This window comes from Mus caroli, unplaced genomic scaffold, assembly GCF_978045245.1.
Source record: "Mus caroli unplaced genomic scaffold, Mus_caroli_1 scaffold_12, whole genome shotgun sequence".
Classification (NCBI taxonomy): domain Eukaryota; kingdom Metazoa; phylum Chordata; class Mammalia; order Rodentia; family Muridae; genus Mus; species Mus caroli.
In genome coordinates this window covers 94149126-94172738 of record NW_028227267.1, presented here as the reverse complement: position 1 = coordinate 94172738, position 23613 = coordinate 94149126, and positions in this window count along the sequence as shown.

Below are 23613 nucleotides of genomic sequence, written 5' to 3'. Positions count from 1 at the left end.
ATGGAAGGCCTCCAAAGACTCTAAGAACTTACATTCTACCCATTCTGAAAATGTATCTATAAGGAATAATATGTACTTATATCCATATGCTCTTGGCTTTACCTCTGTATAATCTATTTCCTAATTGGCCCCTGGCCATTGACCTCTGATGCAGGTTCTCGGGAATCCTTGATTAAGGCTTGAGGGGTTCATAACCTGACAAGTAGAAGAATTTGAGATTACTTGATCAACCAATCATCCCAAGGTATTTGTATTTTGCACCTTGCAGCAATTACTTTAGTTTTCAGTGAGCCAGGTGAGAAGCCTAATGTATTTGATGGATGAGCTGCTAAGAGAACTCCTTAAATCGGATGTTTTAGCCTTCAGAAGTTAGCAACCATCCATTTCTTTTGTAAATTCACTTGCACTGGGACTTGTTTGTCCTCAGCCGTGTATACTGGGAGGGCGGGAATGCAGCAGCTGCTAGGGCAGAGCTACTAGGATGGAGGTAATGGAGGCCTTTGCTGCCTCCCTTGTGGCTTTGTCACCTAGCATGTTTCCACAGGTTATTTCTGATGCCTGTTTCAGATGCCCAGGGCAATGAATCAAGGCCACTTTGAGGAGAAACCATAAGGCCTCCAAGTAGAGCAAATATTCCTTCTTTAGTTTTAATATTTTTTCCTTCAGAAGTCAGCATTCCCCTCTCTTGGTATGTGGCCCCATGCACATGAGCCATAGCTAAGGTATATCTGGTGTCAGTATAAATGTTGGCTATGGCCCCCTTTCGCAAGTTTTAAAGTGTGGGTGGGTTAGAGACTTTTAGAATTCTAGGAAGAAGTTCTGGGCCACAAAGCAGTTGCCCAAATAACAGAGTCCAAGTCTACTACTGCCAAAGTCTTATTCTGTAGAAATCCAGCATGCAGGGGTCTACCATTTGTCAAAATGGAGACTCATAAGTGAACTTACAGGATCAATTTAAAGCAGATTAGGAGAATTCTAGAGAGAAGATGACCTTTATCTTGGTTAGTTGGGTTGTTCCCTAAGGTTGTGGGTGTCTTAGGGACTGGCTAGAGTTCTGGGGACTTTCCTGAACTGTTGATGGGGAGCCTGAAAACTCCTGCTGACTAACTGTTCTTACCTCAAGCCAATTGGTGGGCACCTTCCGATGGTGGGGCAGTTTCTGATTGGCTGCTCTCAGGCTGTAGTTTTTCTGTTTGTTTGTTTGTTTGTTATTTTGTTTTTGTTGTTTTTTTTTTTTTTTTTTTTTTTTTTGAGTAACTGATTTGCTGAGACTTGCTCAGTTTGGGGAAACAGAAACTTAGGACTAGTCTCCTGACGTGCTAGTTTGAAGCCTGTCATGGAGTCAACCTGGCTCAGTCCTCTCAATGCATAATTATTTTCTTGCAACTGCCCTTCTCCATGAGAACCAAGGGGTTTTTGTCAGTATGTTTCACTGGCAAATCCCTTTGCCTCTCTCTGAAGTGTGCTCTTTCAACATCTGTTTCTTTGTTAATTTTTCCTTCCTTTTGTCCTATTTTTCCTTTTTCTCTCTTTCTTGTTAGATATACATATTAACAAGGAGCCTTTTTATATTTTATTTATTATTTTTGATACTACTATCATATTTTTTTCTCTTTTCCCAACTTCTCCCAGATTGTACCCCATGCCTGTGCAATCCAATTTTACATTTTTTTTTATTTATAAAATAAAACCAACTAACAAAACAAAAGACCCCCAAAGACATCAATTTATTTGTTGTTGTCATACAAACAAATACAACAGAGAGCAGAGTCTGATTCATATTACCCAACTACTACTGACCTTAAATTCTGCCTTGGAGTGTGGATGATATACCCTGTGTCACTCCACTAAAATAAATTAATTAATTAATTAAATTAAATAAAAAAATAAAAAGTCAGATTTTCCCTTTAGCAGAAGCTATAAATTGTAAATGATCTACAGTAAGAACTCTGTAACTACTTCCTCCTTCTTTAAGCTTGTGCAGTTTTTACACATGCTGCCATTCTCTGAGTTGATCTATGCATTAACCTAGTTGGGTCTGGAAAATGTTTCCATAAAGTTGTCCACAACCTTTAGTGCTTTCTCCTTCTTCTTCCACACAGATCTCTGACACTTAGGGGAGCTCACAGCCTTTTGTAAGAATCTGTAAAGTCGTACACAGAATTCTACCAGAGAGGAAGACTTGATTTAAGAGCTAACACATTTAAAAATACATCTGAAATCTTGCATTGTGAGTGAGCTAGTGTCTACCTATATAGCACAAGATGATCTAGAGTTTCACAGTAATCTTGCCTCAGTTTCCCCACTTCTGGGATGGCCAGTATATTCTCCTATATTCAATTTTAAGGTATTTTTAAGCCTCCTATTTGAATGATAAATTTTGCATTGTTAGAGATTTCTCTCTAGGTATTTCAAAGGCATTTTTCATTGTCTGCTAGCTGCCAGGGTAATGAGATTAGTGCCAATTTGATTACTGAGAGTTTTTATTGCTTTTGTTTTTGTCCCTCCCAGTCGATCTTTTAAGTTCTAGAAGCTTTTTAAATTCTTCGTTGCTGTTGCTCTAATATTTCTGTGTGATGACTTAATAGAACTTTTTCTCACTATCTGTTCTGACTATTCTGTGTAATTTCAATAGACATAACAATTATTCACTTTGCAAAATGTAATTAAAATATCAGTTACTTTTACATTGCATTTTCTTTATAAGTAGAACAAATTTTTAAAAACTAATCTCCTATGAGTTACTAAAAAACACAAAAACACGCAGATTGATAATAGATAATTCTAAAGTCATGAAGTGTAGACTTTGTCTAGTTGAAATAGATGCATGAGAAATAAAAACCATCAACTGAACTTAGCATTTCGCTTCAGTCCTTAAGAGAGTGCCAATAGAAGCCCACCACATAATTTGAAGATATATTGAAGTATAAATATGTCCATTCTATTCTGGATAGCAATGATTTGTAAATAAAATTAAAATTTGTACCTATTTTTAACATATAATTTTCTTGTACAACCTAGAAAGATGGATTCCATGAAGAGTTCACCATGATTCCGTTTCACTGTCTTTTTCTGTAATTGAGGAAGTGCCTCACCTAGAAAGCTTTTTTCATAATCTTTTAGTTATTTGCTGGCAAGTTTTCTGTCCTCTCTAATCTAAAAGCTTTCAATAAATGTTCTTACTTAGTTGGGGGAATTTCATTCACATCCAGAAACTAACATTATGGAGTTCTGACACTGTATTCCAGAGTGGTCCAGAGGGCAGGGAGAGGAATGAATGTCATAAAGCTTATCTTCAACTAAACCAATAGGTATTATACCCATTTCCTTACAATGGTAGCACTTTCATGTTCATTCCGAAATCTATCCTGGGTATTTTGATTTATTTAAAAGAAAATACACACATGATTACAGATGGTTGCATATGAATGTTCTCCTCATCTGTGTTCCTCCACCCTGTGTAGTACAAAAATCAGGTACGTGGATTGATTGGTACACGGTTTGAATTATGTACAGTAAGAAAAAAATCATGAGATTGGTCATTAAATAATATGACTGAAAATGATTCTTTGAAGAGGAAGCATATTCAGAAAACAGGATTTGTGTAATCATGACATAAAATATTAATTGGTTTATTAAGTTAAATTCTTACTTGGACAGAGAGAAACATGGGTTTTGTTTTGTTTTGTTTTGTTTTGTTTTGTTTTGTTTTGTTTTGTTTTGTTTGTGTGTGTGTGTGTGTTTTTAAGAATTCCCCATGGGTCAGGCAAGCAAACTTGAAGGCATATCTACCAAAATGCCTGGTTATATTAAAGCATGGCTCACTGGAATCCCTCTTATCAGAGCTTTGTCACATAGTCTGCAAACAGCATTGAAATTTAGTTATTAACATTTTGTAAAATATAAACTAAGAGGGATAAAACATAATCTAAATGTCTTTTATGGTAAGTTGAAGTTACTTTATAGGAAATCAAAATTTTGTAAAACAGAATATTAAAATAGGCAATAATATTGGAACTGAATATTTAATCAATGTGTGTGATTCCCGCAGTTAAAGGTAAGTAGACTATATAAGAGACCATTGATACTATTTTGTAGCGTAATAAAGAGATTCATATTAAATATGGGTATAATATAAGATTCCTATAAGTAGATGTGTAAGGAAAATAATCTGGAAATAAAACTAAATAATGAATAAGTATTTCAATATTTAAGCTGAATTTTGAAATGATTTGGGAGGATAAAAGTAGATAATTGCCACAATACTGATAGAGAATGAATTACCAAGGAAGACACATTTCTAGAATATTAATTAATCAAAGAAAATGATAACATATTTTAAAATGTTATGATCAATATAATTTCCAATGTCTGATTTCAGTTTTATGTAACTATTTGAGGTGCCTTATTCTTGTAGAAGATGGACATGATAATCTGTACAGAAACTATGGCTCCAAGTATACTTTTCAGACATTAGTATACCAGAAAGTATTGCATTTTGTTTTCAAAGTTATGATGTCTTTAGTCTAGTGCATACTTAAGTCTTTACATTACTAAAGCATTTTGGCAATGTAATAAAGTGTCCTTAGAGTAGCAATTTTCAAGGATAGGATAGCCCCTTCTGTTTGAAATAATTGGTTTTGGTGGGAGAGATGGTATCCCTTTCCTCATGTGAATCTTTCTAAATAAACAAAGCTAGCATTTCTTTAAAGCCTTCACTACAAACATCACTTGATATAACTTTCACTTCAGATCTACTGTTTTAGAGTATTTTTAAATTATCACTGTGGAAACTGCATATTAATTATGGATTGGCATATGTCTTGCTTTTGGTCTCTTGTATTTATTTATGGTAATATTTACAGATTTTGGATTCTGAACTTATTTGATTCGCTTTGAGATTTGACTGCATCATAGTCTCACTTTACAATAATAAAGATGAGAGTCTGCCAAAACAAATTACTGACATATACTCCCGTAGCATAATATAAAGATTAAAGAAAGTTTGGAAAAGATTGAAAATAAAAGATTGAAATGGGATGAAAGGAAGTTGAAAGGAGGGAGTTCGTAAAGATAAAAGGGGGGGTTAGGAAATTTTAAGAGAGCAGAATTAGATAAGAGGGAAGTGAGTTTGATACAAAAGCAAATTAGTGGAAAGGAACTCAGAAGAAAAAATAACTTTCAATCCCATTATAAAATCTTTTAAGGAAACTATACCATTAGTTTGTTGATAGTGGAGAAAAGGCATGGTTTTAAAAATGTTTTTAAGACAAATGAATGGAGTCTAATTATACCTTCAGAAGAATAGAGCTTGCAAGGTCTTGGGCTTTTATATAAAGAATATGAGAATATAACTGTCACAGTGAAGCACATCAAGTCTAAAGATCCAGTGTCGTTTCTTTGAAGTTTTCAGGAAAGTGTGCTAGTTGCCCTCCACACCCCAACCTCAGGGAGTCTGTGATCCCTCACTTCCTCTTGGTAACCCATTATAAACTTCATTCATGAATTTATCTAAGCCTTTCCTGAACCTATTTATATTTTCAGACTTTATAACGTTCTGGGGTAATGACTTGCATATGTTTACTACCAACTGTGTAAAGCTGTAAAACACAAAGCATAAACCCCTTTTATCTTTTATGTTGCAATGGGCATCCTCGAGAGCTGGGAGCTCTAATTTGATGAAAGGAATCCATCTTTACACTTCACAATTTGCAGTCAGAATTCATGCAGTCTTATATGAGTACTCCAAACCTCTTATAGTATTTGGATACCAGTGTAAATGCCAGGATACCTAATAATACAAAGACCTGTTCTAATTAACTGCATGCTTTTGAGAGAGCTAGTTCCTTTATATAATGTCCCAAATAATCTCCTACAAATCAAAGTGTTAGGTATCCTTTTAAATTCCTTCTAGCTTCCTGTCTGCATTTTTGCTATTACCCATTCCAGGCACTCTCCCTCTTTCCACCACAAAAAGATGTGCAACAAAGGGAGAGCATTGGAGTGTGGATGAGTTATGTGATCTTATAGGTAAATCATCAGGAAAGACCATTCCATCTTCGGCCTATACTTTACTTGAGCTATTTATTTGTGTCTAAATTTGTTCTTCAGTAAATTGCAGATACAATCATAATCTCACTCCTCTGTACAGTTTCCCATTTATGGGCCCATCCTATGTTTACTCTGGGGTGGATTACATCCCTTCCTCTGGACAATGAGCACCAGCAAAAGTGCTAAGGCTTACTTTTATAATTGATTTTAAGAATATTCTTTGGAATTATTAAACAGTGTATTCTACTCAATGGTACATGGAAAGTGGAGTCCATTTCCCCCAAATCAGGACCCAAATTCAAGAACTGAATAGAGCCACATGAGGACATGTGAAGGAAAAGTACATATCAACAGATAGATTCATGATCAATACAGTAACTGATCTTAATGTAAATAACTTTATGATGCTTTGCTATGAAGTTATATGTACCTAGTATAACTGATATTTTGGTATTCCTTGGTATGTGCTGGTCTCTTACATGTGACAACCATTGAAAATTTCCCATAAACAGGTACTACAATTCAAATCTCACTTCATTTGAGCCAACTGAAACCTTATTCCATTTAAGCAAACCCGGAGTTCATATATACATCTTTGATGAAAACATGTGATGTATATATTTTAACAGATAAGTGATGTCTAAGTTCTGGGAAGCAGTTGGGGAGACAGATATTTACAGGCAATGAGTTTATTGGGAGATGCCTGGGACTGATGTGTGTTATTGGAATGGAGGATTGGATAGAAGAAGAGGTTCAACTGGATTGTGATTGGTATAAAATTTCAATATATCATACATAGAACACTGCAGCTGCAATGGCCCTTCTGCATCACTCTATATTACAGTAAGAAAGAGAAGATTTTATACCACAGATTTAATTGGTCACTTGATGAATCTGTTGTTATGTCAGAGACAATAAACTTTGATCTTCTCAGGGAAATAATTAGAACCTGGGTAAAGTGGGGCAGGGGGTAGGTGAGGACTACTTGTTTTGATTTTTAATTGGGACAATATTTTATTTTTAAATTTTTTGCCAAGTATTTCCTTTTATTGGAAAATAGATTCTTTTCTTAATTAATGTATCATGATTATGATTTATCTTTCCTCTACTCCTCAGAGATGCTTCCAATCTCCCCTTCTATCCAAACAGTCTCCTCTTCTGTCCCTTTAAAATAGAAACCATCTTCTATGAGCTAATAATAAAATATAATAATAGGAAATAAAAGCTATCGCATTGAAGTTGGACAAATTAACAGAATGAAAAGATCCCAAGAGCAGGCACAAGAATGACAGACTTACTCATTTACACATGCAGGAATTCCATTAAAATTAGTAAACTGGAAGCCATAATACATAATTAGAGGATATTGTATTTTTTTACAGATGGTCGTGAGCTACCATATTGTTGCTGGAAATTGAACTCAAGGCCTCTGGAAGAGCAGTCAGTGCTCTTAACTGCTGAGCCGCCTCTTCAGCCTGTAATTGTATATTTTTTATTGGATATTTTATTTATTTATACTTCAAATGTTATCCTCTTTCCTTGTTTCCCCTCCGGAAACTCTCTATCCCAACTTCCCTCCCCCTGATTCTATAAGGGTGCTCAGCCACCTACCCACCCACTCCTGCCTACCTGTACTGGCATTCCCCTACACTGGAGCATCAAGCCTTCTCAGGACCAAGGGCTTCTCTTCCCATTGATGTCCAACAAGGCCATTCTCTGCTACATATGCAGCTGGAGCCATGGTTCCCTCCATGATCTTTTACAGACTCATGCAGGCTGTTGCATGCTGCTTCAGACTCTGTGTGTCCATGAGTTTTCACCATGTTGATTTAGAAGGCCATGTTTCTTGTTGTTCTCCATCCTATCTGATTGTTTTTCACACTACTTCTGCATCAATTTCAGTGGAATTCCTTGAGCTCTTCAGGGAGGAATTTAATGGAGACATCATGTAGGGCTGTATGTTCCAAGTACTGAAATAAGATTTTAATTAAAATACAAATTTTATGAAAGTCAAACATAGTTATAATATACTCACTATGGATTGGATCTCACGTTCTGAATTCATCCTACAAATGATAAAAACTTTCAAGTGGTCTACCTCATGAAATCATAATGTTGAATTGTTAGCAAAATCCCCTTTCTCACCTTCAAGTGATCAAATTTGATTATTTCTTCTTCAATGTAGATATCCTCATTTGGAAATAATCTGTTGTACAGGGCGAGGGGATGAAGAGGTGTCAGAGTTCAATAAAGCTCTCTGATGGCTTTTACATCAGACAGGCATGCTACTGTATTATGTTCCTATAAGGCCCATTTTGTTTTACAATATTTTCACAAAGCTAGATGTGTGGTATACCCCTTGGAGATTCAGGGAGATACAGGTCTTGCACTTTTATGATATGCACACCAATACAATGAGGCCATAGAAAAAAAATTGAACTGGTATTTCTCCCTTATACTTGATCTACTACCACAAGCTGCAGATAACTATCCCAAACAAGGATAGTTATCTGCAGCTATTTTCTTAAGAATCTGTTGGATGTACCACCTGTAATTATAATGTTTTAGGCTCTTGGTACCTCAGTATCCCATAGCATGTTTGCTTTCAGTTGCTTCTAGTCATATGTAGAAATGTTTTGGAAAGAGTGGGGCAGAGTAACCATTGGCCTTTGACCTAGTTAACAGTTATATGCAGTAAATGTATCTTTTAACTATATTATCTATTATTCCTATCACTATCGGGAGAAGCTGTCAGTTTTCCTCATTGGCTCATGATTTGCTCTTTGGGTTGGTTCTCTTACCTCTAATGTCTCTCCATGGCTGGTTTTCATGTGGGCAAAAGACGGTGTTCTGGTGACACCTAGGTAGGTCCTAAAAACCTATTTCCCTCAACAGAGTAATGGATACAGAAAATTTGGTACATTTACACAATAGAGTACTACTCAGCTGTTAAAGACAATAAATTCATGAAATTCTTAGGCGAATAGATGAAACTAGAGAATATCATCCTGAGTGAGGTAACCCAATCACAAAAGAACACACATGGTATGCACTCACTGATAAGTGGATATTAGCCCAAAAGTTCAGAATGCCCAAGGTACAATTCACAAACCATATGACAGGCAAGAAGAAAGCAAAGTGAAAATGCTTCAATGCTTCTTAAAAAGAAGAACAAAATACTCTCAGGAGGAAATATGGAGACAAAGTGTAGAGCAGAAACTGAAGGAAAGGCCATCCAGAGATTTCCCCACCTGGGAATCATCCCATATACAGTCACTAAATGCAGAGACTATTCTGGATGCCAAAAAGTGCAGGCTGACAAGAGCCTGATATGTCTGTCTCCTGAGAGGTTCTGCCAGAGTCTGACTAATACAGAGGTGGATGCTCTCAGCCATCCATTGGACTGAGCACAGGGTCTCAGATGGAGGAGTTGGAGAAGGGGCTGAAGGAGCTGAGGGGGTTTGCAACCTCATAGGAAGAGCAACAGTGTCTACTGGCCAGACCTTCAGGAGCTCCCAGAGACTAGACCACCAACCAAAGAGTACACATGGAGGGACCCATGGCTCTGGCCACATATGTGGCAGAGGATGGCCTTGTTGGAAATCAGTGGGAAGAGTGAACCTTGGGCACGAGGGGGTTTGATGCCGCAGTTTAGAGGAATGCCAGGGTGATAAGGTGGATGTAGGTAAATGGGTAGAGGAGCATCCTTATAGAGGCAAGGGGAGGGGAGGTGGGCCAGGGGTGTTCTGAAGGGGTAATCTGGAAAGGGGATAACATTTGAAATGTAAATAAAGAAAATATCCAATAAAAGAAAAAAAACAAAGAGATATAATAAAACCTATTTCCTTTTAGTGCAGTGTAGAACTATTAGAACTTTGATATAACAAACACAGTTCAGGACTTTTTTTTTCCTCTCACATCTCACATTTCCCAATCTAATTCTATCTTGTAGTGCTTTGGAATGCTATGTTTGGGTTAGAAAAAAATACATGTAGACTGCTCTTTCAGGCTAGCCTCTTAGTATCTGACAGTGAAAAGTTAATGCAAGACCTCTAAAAATGCTTTGGCTGTAGTGATTTGCCTGTTAGGAAGCCTGAAACAAACTTGAAGTGGGCTACTTATATCGCTGCTTGCAGATAATACAAGCTCGATGCAAGTTGAGTTCATCATTGATGAAAACTTGCTGAAAGTAACAAGGAGTCAGAAGAGATAGCAATCTTACCTCTCTTTAAGTCATTGATTACCTTACCTACCTTTAAGTCATTAATCTTTTCTCTCTGCAGTGTATGGCAGCTGCCTAAGGCAAGAAAAGCAATGGCTTGCTTAACTCTTTTACCATACAGTTGATAGAGATGGTGTCTCCTCTGCTTGTAACTGGATGGGTGGCATAGTTGAGATTTTTTTTTGACTTCCATGTTCAGTGTCTTAAAACAGGTTCTATAGTATTAAAGATGTCATGTTACTTTAAAATAACAGAAGCCTGGCTTGTGGTTGCTTAAGCAACATAGGAGCTTATGTTTTCTTTTGAAATTACATATAGTCCAATGCTATACTTGGTTCTAATCCATAAAGAGTATAGATATTTGATGATGTATGTCACAGTGGAGACTGGCTTTTAAGTCTTATATATGTATGCTCAAACTAATGTGACACACTGTCTCCTGCTGCCTGCAGATCAAGATGTATAGCTCTCAGCTCCTATAGAACCATGTCTGTGTGAGTGCAGCCATGCTTCCTGCCATGGTGATAATGGATGAAACTTCTGAAACTGTAAGCCAGCCTCATTGAAAAGTTTTCCTTTATTAGAGTTGTGGTCATTGTTTCTTTTCACATCAATAGAAACCCTAAGACAATCCAAGACACCTAAACAACTCTTTCTAGATCAATATGCTATGATATCATGTCTAAAATATTACACCCAGAATCATTATCTATTTAAACTATGACCTTTTAAAATGTGAATGGGGCAGTATTCATATGTGGTGGCACACGCCTTTAATCCCAGCACTTGGGAGGCAGAGGCAGGCGAATTTCTGAGTTCGAGGCCAGCTTGGTCTACAGAGTGAGTTCCAGGACAACCAGGGCTATACAGAGAAACCCTGTCTCAGAAGAAGAAGAAGAAGGAGAAGGAGAAGAAGAAGAAGAAGAAGAAGAAGAAGAAGAAGAAGAAGAAGAAGAAGGAGAAGGAGAAGGAGAAGGAGAAGGAGAAGGAGAAGGAGAAGGAGAAGGAGAAGGAGAAGGAGAAGGAGAAGGAGAAGGAGAAGGAGAAGGAGAAGAGGAAGCGGAAGCGGAAGAAGAAGAAGAAGGAGAAGGAGAAGGAGAAGGAGAAGGAGAAGGAGAAGGAGAAGGAGAAGGAGAAGGAGAAGGAGAAGGAGAAGGAGAAGGAGAAGGAGAAGGAGAAGGAGAAGGAGAAGGAGAAGGAGAAGCAGAAGCAGAAGCAGAAGCAGAAGCAGAAGCAGAAGCAGAAGAAGAAGAAGAAGAAGAAGAAGAAGAAGAAGAAGAAGAAGAAGAAGAGGAGGAGGAGGAGGAAGAAGAAGAAGAAGAAGAAGAAGAAGAAGAGGAAGAAGAAGAAGAGGAGGAGGAGGAGGAGGAGGAGGAAGAAGAAGAAGAAGAAGAAGAAGAAGAAGAAGAAGTGGAGGAGGAGGAGGAGGAGGAGGAGGAAGAAGAAGAAGAAGAAGAAGAAGTGGAGGAGGAGGAGGAGGAGGAGGAGGAAGAAGAAGAAGAAGAAGAAGAAGAAGAAGAAGAAGAAGAAGAAGAAGAAGAAGAAGAAGAAGAAGAAGAAGAAGAAGAAGAAGAAGAAGTGGAGGAGGAGGAGGAGGAGGAGGAGGAGGAAGAAGAAGAAGAAGAAGAAGAAGAAGAAGAAGAAGAAGAAGAAGAAGAAGAAGAAGAAGAAGAAGAAGAAGTGGAGGAGGAGGAGGAGGAGGAGGAGGAAGAAGAAGAAGAAGAAGAAGAAGAAGAAGAAGAAGAAGAAGAAGAAGAAGAAGAAGAAGAAGAAGAAGAAGAAGTGGAGGAGGAGGAGGAGGAGGAGGAGGAAGAAGAAGAAGAAGAAGAAGAAGAAGAAGAAGAAGAAGAAGAAGAAGAAGAAGAAGAAGAAGAAGAAGTGGAGGAGGAGGAGGAGGAGGAGGAGGAGGAAGAAGAAGAAGAAGAAGAAGAAGAAGAAGAAGAAGAAGAAGAAGAAGAAGAAGAAGAAGAAGAAGAAGAAGAAGAAGAAGAAGATCATCCAAAGAAAAGGCAGACATGTGGAAACTACTAGAGAAACCTCCAAGGCACCTGCTGTTTCCCTTCTCAGGAGTTTAGGAATAGGCTTAATTTTACACTAACAGAAATAATAGAGAAATGCTTGAAGACCGAGAGAAACAACCTCTTCCCTTTAGATTCTGACTGCCCCATGATAAAAACTTACTCGTTCTTTAACTGATCAGCCCGTCTGCAGCACGGTCAAGAAGAGATCCTATCTTTGCCTGAGAAAATAAAGAATAGAAAGAAAAAGAAAGAGAAAGAAAAAGACTAACCTGTTCGGGGGTCCCTGTTCAGGTGCCAACTGCCGCAGACCCTCTGGGTCCCTGTGTCTGCATGGAATGGGGTCTCTCGACGCGGGTGGGCAAAGTGTGGATGAGCGACAAACAGACACACACAGGAGAGTTTGTGTAGAATCTGAGTGTAATTTTGTAACTCGAGCATCAGAGTTTTTATACAGAGGACAATAAGGAAGTTGGGTGACATATTCACAAGGTACAATTGAGGTAATCAGAATCTTACATAAAACAGAGGAATGCAAACACAAAAGGTCTAAGGGGAACCACCTGGGATAGAATTCATTGATAACAGCTGGGATCAACAAGGGCTCCACCTAAGATTAATAGCTCCACTAATCTTAGAAGCCAGGGTCAAGGGCTTCGCGTCCTTACCATAGTTCCTATTTTAGTCTCTTGTATAGTCCACCTTTCCCTTAGGCCATTGTAAATATGTGTGTATGGGTGTAACTCTGCTATAGTATCTATTCTGGTTTCTCCTTTGGTCTGAAACTTCTTCCTTAGTGATGGTAAATTCCTGTATAAGGGAGTGACTTAGCTTTTACAATTTTGCTGAATTCTAAGCCCATGATCTTGCTCAAGGACATTTCTAGGACTGTTAGAACACTGGTAGAAGGCTGAAGCCATGTCAGAATTCAATTTTAAAAAGCACTTATAATAGGAAAATACTAAAAGAGAATACGTGGATCCATACACTAGACTAACGCGAGAATGGAACGCGAAAATGAAAAATTACTGTATGAGTAGGGAACACTGGACTCCAGGAGGAGAGCTTCCTTAAAACTCTTTTGCCTCATGAGTGACTTTTAAGCCTCTCGGCTTATCCAGTTGACTCAACCGGGGCGTAGCACCAATTCTTTGAAGCAGAAAGTAAATGTATGGTCTAGATTGCTCACTGTGAGGGCTCGCTGTAAGGTTTCTATATACACAGAGCTAGGAAGATCAAACCAGGAGGACTGTGTTGTGGGCCAGCTTAAAAACTAAAAGTTGGTATTCTTCCTCTGCTTATTTTTATTTCAGAGAGTTTGGAATATTGTGGTATATGTAATGCACCATGAATATTGAGGAATATTAACTCAACTAAGACTCAATATCAAATAACGTTTCATTTCTGGTTAACTCTTTGGCTCAGTGTAAGCTTGCTTCCGTTTCTGAGTGAGCAGAGAAGTAAGCAGATATAAACACTGGGAAGAGGATTTATTGTTTTGTCATTGTTGCATGTTCTTCTGTTTCCCTTTCTTGTTTCATAATCTTCAAAGACATTTTTCATAGCACATCATGAACACAAATGAAAATGGTTTCAGTCTTCTGTAATATTGTGGAAAGTCATTGAGGAAAATATTACTAAAATAACAAGAAAGGCATCAATTTCTGGGGAAGGGAAGGCATTTGATAGTTGAAGACAAGACTTTGCAATACTTAAATGGCCAGTTTCCAACAAATAAAAACAATAAGATTTTATTAAAACAAATTCACATGGCATACAAATGAAGAGAAACTATGGCCACTTAATTGAACTAAGTAAATCAATGGAAGCCATTTTAGAAGCTTGGATGCCTAACTCTTTCCCATTGAAACAAATTTTATTAATAGGATATTTATAAACATTAAAATATCAAATTCTGCTTGGAAATAGCAGAAAAATAGCAACACAGGAGTAAAATAGAACTCATTAAACATATATACACACTATGTCCATATACATACATATACACATATACATATAAATTTTCTTTCCCATCTATCTTCCACATAACTTGCTCATCATAGTGGCACCCTCATCCTTTGGCTTTCTTCTTCCTGCCTGTGTCCAATTTATGTGTTTTAAGCTCAGGTGTTTTCAAATGTATCTTATGTTTCATCAAAATTTGACTTAAGTTATATATTTATTTTTCTTAAATATAACCAAGGAATATTCTACTTCCTTAAGTTATTGACGCTTTCTTACTAAACTTATTCCTTTTCTTCCAGCTCAAGATCAATCTTTCTTTCTCATCTGGGGATAGAATTTTAAGTTAATATTATAAGTGACATCAACTTTATTTTTTATATTGCATTTGATGATTGTTATAGTCAAGTCAATACTTTGTCAATGGTAATAAATATTATGCTTACTTATGAAACGTACTAACCTCTCTTTCCAGTGGTGGGTAGGGAAGTGGGGGGGGGGGAGGGTATGGGGGACCTTTGGGATAGCATTGGAAATGTAATTGAGGAAAATACGTAATAAAAAATATTAAAAATTTAAAAAAAGAAACGTACTAACCACTGGCATACCTAGGTATTCCTAATTTGTTAGATATATTATTAAATATTTTGATAACTGTCATTTTCACATCTTTATATTTCCCTTTTCTCATTTAATATAAACTTGCAGTTATGGACTATTTCTTAATAAATGTTAAAGTTCATCTGAAATATTATTTTAGATGCCAGTCAAAGGTGCAGAAATGTATGTAAACAAGTATCAGACTAAAATGTCTTCTTTTTAAAATATTTTCTTCTTTCTTTTTGTTTTGTTTTGTTTCGAGACAGGGTTTTTCTGTGTAGCCCTGGCTGTCCTAGAACTCACTCTGTAGACCAGGCTGGCCTCGAACCTAGAAATCTGCCTGCCTCTGCCTCTCAAGTCCTGAGATCAAAGGCATTCACCACCACTGCCTGGCTTAAAATTTTCTTAATTCTACTATTTTTATAAATCAAATTCTTAAAAATTTGAATTCTTTTCAAATTGCTTGCTTATAAAAACAAACATTTTTTACTTACATGTTTATATCTATAAATCAGTTGTGAATGACTTGTGTATACATGCTTTGAATGAAGAGCTTATTTTTTTTAGCTCAGTTTTGTTTATCCTTTTGTTACTCTTGGCTCAGTAATTTCAAGTGTCGTTTGATTATCAAGTTATTGTTATTTGAAAATTTTTCTGTAGAAAATTCTAGAAAAACTTTAGTGCAGTTTTACTTTGCCATTAGAAAAATATCTACTTGATTCTATTAAAGTTTTGCCTCTTGAGTTAGGTATCCAAGCTTTTAACATGGCTTCCATTTTAGATAAGGAATGTTTTTATGAGACAGGCTGGATTCTTTTAAGAAAGCAATATGAAGAAGAGGAATGCAGATTTGGCATAAAGTACTGAAGATTGAACCTCTTGGTCCTCATAGGTAACAGTGGATTGGGGAAAGCGCAGTTCAGATAAAGGTTTAGAGTACACATAGATAGATAAGTGTAAGTGATTGCAAATACTTTAAGGTCTTTGCAAAGAAGAAGGGCATCAGACTAACAATGAAACATCAATAATTTTAATAGAAACAATTAATTATATCACTTTGAAAAATCATTCCCCCTGCCTAAAAATTTCACAATGTCCCTCTTCTGCAACCTCAGCAAAATGTTTGTAAATTGGTTTTGCATCGTGGCAGAAAGTATTTATTTTAAAGGTCTGCATTCTATCTTCCCTGGGTCTAGTCCTGAATCTAAACATTCAATGCCTTCCTGATTTTTATGGCTTAGTTTTGTTGACTCTTTTCTCTGGGGTCTCACTCTGATCCAAAAACTGCCGAGTAACTTAGATGCTTGAGATGGAAAATGCATTGTTTAAGCTTTATTTAACCTACTCAGCTCGCAAGAGTTAGATAGGCATTTCTTAAACCCTCCTTTCAATAAATGCCATAAAAGGGTTATAGAGCCCTTAAGCAATTAATGCTAACTTCAAGTCACCCTGCATAAAAATCCAATAGAGACTGTAGCACCCTACTACCAGGATGTTTTTACACGTGTCCCCATTCACACTATTCAAAAAAACAAAAACAAAAACCCAAATGCTAATAACCATTCTAAGGCTTGGACTTACACTACTTCAATATTTTTTCTAAGATCAAAAAATTTTTTAAATCAAATATATTTTATTTGGTTCATCTGTAATTTATAATTTCCCTTTTTCATTTTTTTCTGTCTAATAGACGTAGCAAATAGTCTTTGAGTTCTTCAAAGGTAATGTCATGTTGTCTTTCCTATGATCTGCTTCTTGTACGATTCTTTAACATTTGGGAATCTGAAGCAGCTATTTCAGAAAAAGCCCTAGGAGATCTTTTTACAGGTAGTGCATACCTGTAATCCCAATATTTAGGAAGCAAAGCAGGAAGACTACAAGTTTGAAGAAAGCCTACATTTCTAAACAACCTTCTAGACACCGTAGATTACATAAAGTCTGTCTCATAAAAAACATCCCTTATCCTCTGCAACCCCGCGCCCAAAAATGTCAATGGCAGAATTGTATCTTAATAACCTAAGTTCAAGAGCTAGGTAGCATTAAAGTGCAGTATTAAGTATGAATTTCAGCAGCAGCAAAATATTCATTTTATGACTGTGAGGATGAATAGTCATATAATTACCATAAATCCCAGGACTTTGGTCCCTTCAGAAGAAGGTGTCTCTATTATACTGCCTACTGATTTCTGGGTTAAGGGCTGGAATGTGGTTTTGAAAAACGTGTGTTAGAAAAATTGTTGAGTCTCCTCAGCTGAAAGGGGAAACATGAAGATGGATATTAAATTTCTGTTGAAATATTCTATTTGCTAAGCCTTTAGTTCATTTGAGATGACTGATACTCTTCATAATATAATATTTATTTAAATGCAATCACTTGAAATGTGTTTACTTCATGAGTATTGTATGATTCCACTCAGCAAGATAATCAGCATGGTGGGAAATGAATCCACCTTGAAGTAGCAGAAAGGACAATCAAATTTTACACGGCTAGCAAAGAAATCCAAATGTACAAGTGCTGCATGGAGTTTGAAATTTACCAACATCTTGGAAAAGATGTGAACCCAGTAATAGGGAAAGAATAAATTATTTTACTTAATGAGAAGGATTTATAAAATCAACCAAAGCCTTTGTATAGTATTATATTCATAAAAATTTCAGTTGTTAAAATGAAGAAAAAAACCCCTTTATGTTAGTGGCACAGTAAAATATACGTAACTCTTAGCAGTTTAGTATGGGTAAAGGTGGACTGCCATGTTCTCTGGGTCACTCTCTTACAATAGAGTTTCAAGGACCGTGCTGTTCTGTACACCATATCAGCATCCTGGAAGGGCCTCGGCCACAGGAATAGAACCTAGGTTTGAAGAAGGCATAGCACATTTGATGACTGGCTATAAATGGATATAATTTAAATTTACTTACATCTCATTGGCTAAAAGGCAATTTTTATAACCTCCTCCCCCCAAATTCACTGAATGATGGTGTGCAGTGCTGTCTTCTACAATAATCTGGGTGTGCAACAGGCCTGTCCCTTTCAAAAAAATATATGACCTTTGCTCCTCTAATGAGTTCAAGTGAAAAAAAAAAAAGCTCAGAGGTGTGGCAAATGAGGAAATTAAATTAGAAGCTTCTGTTGCTATAATTTCATTAAAATCATTCTCTCCCTTTTGTGTTCTGACACAAGTGGTTGCTGAACCTCAAGAAAACTCATTTTGAAACTGAAAAACCAAACAAAGCAAAGAACCAAGTGGTATCATTTTGCAAAATGAAATCATTTTGAGGAATCCCTAGAGGGTGGCCAAGTTCAGATTTCCTAGTATGAACAGGCATTGGAAAAACACTGTTGTTTTTTTTAAAATTACTGTTTTGAACCCTCCAAATATGGAAATTGCCATAACCACATTGAGAATGGCCCAGTTACTTTATGGTCCTATTATAAGTCCAGACTACTAAATCGCTGGATATTATGATAAGCAGTTACGATGGATACACTTCTTTAGACCAGGTGACTCCAGATAAGGGTTAACTCTTCTGTAGAACCCAACAGAAAGCCAAAAGAAACACACAGAAAATACCAGTATTCCTCTGTTTTCTATAACGCTGCAGATTCAAGGGCTATTTAGTATCTTGAGAAGTATCAGGAAACTAATCAAAAGGCCACTGCTTCATTAAGCCCCTCAACTTTTGCAGGCTGAATTAGTTAAGTTTCTCAATTTTAAATCCCGCCCTCCCCACCCCCACCCCCCACTCTGCCAGTTCCTTATTTTAGGATCTCTTAATTACACCCACCCACTTCGCATTTCCAAATTACTTATCAGTCAGGATGCTAACTAACAAAGACTGGGTCTAAAATGGCTTTCAAAGGTTTTCTCATCTAAGGAACATTACAGACAGAGGAGGTTTCAAGGCCATTGCAGGCCGGAGTTAATTTCTCTAGAATTAACTTTCTCTTTTTTAAGTGTTCTGAAAGCAAGAGAAAAGCTGACTAGCACAGCTTAAGGTTACAATATCAAAACAAAGTGATGAAAAATCACCTTCCCCTTCAGATGGTTCTTTGTCTAAGAAGGAAGTTATCCAAGCACATTCAGTGAAATTTCATTGGCACCAATTCTGGTGATTTTTCCATCTTTTAAATGAAAGCATACAGACAGGGAATGTAAGAATTCTGGCATCTTTTTGTCATATGAAGAATTAACATCAACCTTCAAAAGTTGGGCTGTGAATTGTTTGGGCAAAACACTAATTGTTACCAGCATGGGCAGGTAATAATCACGTAGCATTTTTATTTCCAGTAGAAACCTAGGCAGTTTCATGTGCCAAGCAATTCAAATTCCCTTCACTGTCAACATAATCTGTGAGCTGGTAAGAACATCTATTGTGTACTTCAAAAGCGAATAAAGAATATGGCACAAAATTTTGCTGCTAGTTTGTGTATTTCTCCTGTTTGTGATATTGTCAAAATAAATTCCTCATTAGCTGTTGAATCTATTGATTTGTTTATCGATCATAATTTTTTAAAGAAATGCTTCAGAACTTTCATATTTACTTTATTAATTTTCCTAAAAGTTTCTAGTAATGGAAACCTAAGGGAAAAAATGTTTATCTTAACAGTTTGAAAAAATATATTTCATCTTAGTCAGGAAGGTTTAGCGGTGAAAGTGTCAGAAAATGGGTCACATTCCATCTGCAGTCAATGGACATAGAGAAAATGTTGTTCATCTGGCTTTCTCGTTTCTTTACATTTTATTCAGTTTAGGACCTCAACCCCTGGGATGGAACTACTCAGATTCCTAGAGAGTCTTTTCTCCTTAGTTAAATTTCTCTGGCAGTTTTCTCACAGACATCTCCAGAGGTATGACCCTTAAGTGCCTCAAAATCTACTCAAGTTGATACTGAAAACTGTCACAAGTTCATTATTTGTAAATTATAGAATGTCCATACTTTAAATCAAAATACACACTGCTGACTTCCTGTGTCTTTTGTCCATTCCATAATGAAAATATATTTAGTTCATCTCTTGGATTGCCCAAAATCACAACAATCCAATAATGTCAAAGTTGAAAGAAAGTCTGTTCTGAGGCATATATGTGTGTGTGTGTGTGTGTGTGTGTGTGTGTGTGTGTGTGGCTTAAAAGGTAAATGCATTTTTATGGAGTTCACACTTTTTGGTCACAAGAAAGGAATGAAAGAGTAAAGTAGGATCAGATTGCAAATAAACCTTGAAGCTTCTTGTCTGGCATAAGGAGGTTGTGTTGGGGTTATCTTCTTGGCTCTAACAGATTGGGAGTTCTATCCCTCCAGTTCTGCCATTAATAACATATTCTTTTTCTTGGGCTTGTTCTACTCCATACTTGAAGCTCCTCTAAGTAGCTGTTCTGCAGTCCTGGCATTGTGCAATATAACTAGGTCTTCATTAAAGTTTAGACTACACTAACATATTTTGTGCAATGTCCTTATAAGGCTGTCTCACAGAGAATCTCACCCTGTCAATACCCTGCTATATCTCAGTGGTTTTCTAGAATCTTGGTACAAGTTGCTATGACTCTGGAACTCTTAATTTCACATGCTTGCCAAAATATGTGGATGACTGCTCCAAGTAGTGGTGCAATCTGAAAGAGCTCTCTACCTTCTATAGCTGTATATGTGTATATGTATATGTATAATGCATATGTACATAATATTGCATGTTAAATTATTATTAATGTAAAATAAAATTATATATAGTAGAGAACTGAAAGTCAGAAGATTTGTTCACCTGTTAATGCTATTCGGTTAAATAAAAGGCAAGCTATGACCCAGAGTCTTTATCTGAACATTCTGCTCCATGCTTTTGCCAAAATCCATACATTCGACTTCAAAATGGCTGTTAATGTACTATTTCTAAATCATGGGAGTCTTTCAAAACATAATCCAATTTCTGGAATACTAATTTGATAAAATGCTTTGTTAGATTCACTTAAGTATTATAATTTAAAAAAAAGACAAAAAGTGCAAATGTTTTATTTTTAAAATTAACTCTAGAAGTATTGAAGCTAGAATGGTTTTTAAATAAGTAGTTCATGCTTTTTTAAAACAGAATAATTCCAAGTAAAGAAGTTCACTAAAACTATGCAATTAATAGAATTAGTGCAGCTGGGAGGTGAATACTAAACATGAGGGCAGATGGAGGATATGTTGACTTCAAACAGAGCACAATTGGCAAGCAGAAGAGTTAGAAGCAGCAATAGAAAAATATATAAACAGAATTCCATTAATCATATTAAGATGGAAAATAAACCAAACTATCCTATTGATGTGTTAATGTACACTGGACTAGAAGAAAGATAAAGTGTTTGTATTAAGGACAGGATATGAGAAAAGAGGCTGAAGTTTTATTATTATTCCCTTAAATGGCCTTTTGAGAGACTAGAAAAAATGAATATTTATAGTCAACTTTTGGCAAACCATATCAAATGATGGACTGATTTTAATAATAAATAAATTACATGAAGTGATATAAGCATAACATACAGCTACATATCCAATTTGTTTTTTAATTGAAAATGGATTCTTCTCTCATACAATATATCCTGACCAGCTTCCCCTCCCTGCTCTCAGCCAGCTACCCCCTCCTTCTCCCCCCAGATGTATTCCCCCTCCATTTTCCTTCAGAAAACAAAACAAAACAAAACCAAAATATAGCCCTCCAATACACTTGTTGAGTATATAGTTCAAATATCTTAAAGTATTTTTATTCAAATATAAATTTTACTTTAAATCTCTACTCAAGGATAATGAATTGGTTTTCATTATGGTTGTTGTAACGTGTGTTTGTGTGCATGAGCACAAATATTTCAAAAACCATATTTAAAGTATTTTATCCAGATATGAATTTTATGTTAAAAGTCTCCTTGAGCATAGTGTATTTGTTGTTATTGTTGTTGTTATGTTACACATATGAATGTGTGCTTGAATATACATGTGTAATATATATATATATATATATATATATATATATATATATTCTCCTATTAAGATCAGAAGAGAGTTTTGAATTTATATATTTCTTTCAATATGTAAAATAATACTTTAAAAATAGGTAATGAAATGGAATGGGAGTGGAAGGACAAGAAGAGTTTGAAGGGAGGGGGTACAAAGTAGGGTAATTAAAATAAAATAAAAAGCAAAGGAAAGAGAACATCTGTCTTAGTTAGTGTTTCTTTGCTCTGAAGAGACACCATAACCATAGCTCTCTTATAAAGCAAAGGGTTTAATTATGGCTGGCTTACAGTTTCCAGTTGCCATGTTTAGTAGATCATTTTCATGGTGGGAAACATGGCAACATGAAAGCAGACTTGGTGCCAGAGATAGAGGTGAGTGTGATGGTTTGTATATCCTTGGATCAGGGAGTGGCACCATCTGAAGGTGTGGCCTTGTTGGAATAGGTGTGACCTGGTTGGAATGGGTGTGTCACTGTGGGTGTGGGTATAAGATCCTCACCCTAGTTGGTCCTGGTGTCTGTTCACAGCAGTAAAACCCTGACTAAAACAGTGAGTGTTCTACATCTTAATCCATAGATAGTGTAAGAAGAATTTGTACCACCAGAGGCATAGCTTGAGCATGGGAGACCTCAAGGCCCACTCCCATAGTGACACACTTCTTCAAAAATGGCCACACCTACTACAACAAAGCCATACTTCCTAATAGTGCAACTCCCTATGGCTCAAGTATTCAAGTACATGAGTCTATGGGGGTCATAGCTATTTAAACTACCACAATATCTCTCTTCAAAAAAATAATGAAGGGTTTAGAGAGTTAGCAGAACAATTCAGAGACCTAACTTTTTTTCAGTGGACCTGGGTATGATTCCCAACACTCATACAACTGTATGTTACTCCCGTCCCAGTGTAATTAAGTCCTGCTTCTAGCCTCCCTGGGCAATAGACACATCAAGATATGTGTATCACATGCTTATATGCAGACAAAACTCCCTTATGCATAAAGCGAATAAATAATTTTTTAATTATGGAAGAAAGAAGATTGTTTAAAAAAAATGTAGTCAGCTAAAGACATTTCTGTTGAGGGAAATTTTAAGGCACCATGCTTAATTTTTTTGATCATTTGTACATGTTTCCAAAGACCATAATTTTAAAAGGCATCCTAAACAAAAACATCCTGTCAAATCTGGTGTGCATCAAGATTGTGTCAGAAAGTCAAAACAGCAGAATTTAAGAAATGTCTGTCTTCTTAAATGTCTGTCTTTTTAAAAAAAATTTAGAGCAGTTATATAGTTACATATTTAATAGAACAACTAGCAAACACTCCTTTCATATTGTGACTTAATTAGCAGTGCACAGAGAGCACTGCCGATGTAGTTTACTCTGAAAGGCTGTCTGTCTTTGTGGAGTGAGATGGGCTAGGGTATTGCTAAATTCTGTGCATCTCCATATTACAGACAGGGAAATGAGACGCTCTAAAATCTATTGAAATGAGTTTGGAACTTAGGATGCCTATTTGTGAATTCTTTGCTTTTGTGACAATGACAACAGGATCCTGGAAATATGACTCAGCCAAACATGTCAATGGATTGGGGGAAGACCTTGTGCATGGGTGGCCAAGGGACAACCTCCATTATTGTTCCTCAGGCACCACCCACTATGCTTGTTTGAAACACAATCTTTTATTGCTCAGAAGGTCACTAAATAGACAAAGTTCCCTGGCCAGCAAGTTGCAGAGGTGTACCGGCCTCTTCCTCCCTAATACTCTAATTAAAAGTGTGTGTTTC